We start from the raw sequence: 760 nt of genomic DNA, 5'->3' as shown, positions 1-760 counted from the left end.
CTGTCCCCTGGCGGAGGCCGCGGCTTATAACAGTCCTGTATCAGATGGAATGACAGGTGACCTCATAGTTCTCCTAAACTTAGCGGAGAGATCAGGAAATATCAATGTATTTTTATTTTTTATTAAGTAAATGGAATTGCAATATACTCAGATAAGAAATAAGTACATAGAGGCATAAAATAATCACTCATAAAGTAGCGATCAAAGGATAACAGGTATGTTGCGCTCGTTCTAAGTGAACCAAACCACTCTATAAAGCTACCCACACACCTTACAATTTATCTGCAGATTTTCTGTGGTTAGATGGAAAAGGTGCAACATATTCCTCCATCTACACTTAACTGTGTGGATGGAGTAATCTCCACCTGGGCCAATCTGTTGCACTTTTCCCATCTGACCACAGAAAATCTGCAGATAAATTGTAAGGTGTGTGGGCACCTTTAGTGTTTAAAACAATCTGGCAATCTATCCTAGAAACAATTCGTGTGCAAGTTAACGGATATCAGTAACTTGGCATGTGCATGATTTGTATAGTGAAAAAAGAAATACAATAAAAGTATTTAAAAGGAAACGTGATAAACCATAAAACACTGAACCCTTCTCAGTCAGGGTCACATTAAAACATAGTGCCAATTATCATCATCACTGATTTGATATATACATACTGAATATGTGAACCTCTAAAATGGGATATATTGAAAAAGCTGAATAGGGACGTGTTTTAACCGTGTTAATGTTTTAAGCTGTGAAAGGAGAGGGG

The sequence above is a fragment of the Nanorana parkeri genome, unplaced genomic scaffold (genome assembly GCF_000935625.1).
Source record: "Nanorana parkeri isolate BGI_ZX_2015 unplaced genomic scaffold, ASM93562v1 scaffold673, whole genome shotgun sequence".
Classification (NCBI taxonomy): Eukaryota; Metazoa; Chordata; class Amphibia; order Anura; family Dicroglossidae; genus Nanorana; species Nanorana parkeri.
Note: the sequence above shows the minus strand (reverse complement) of the source record.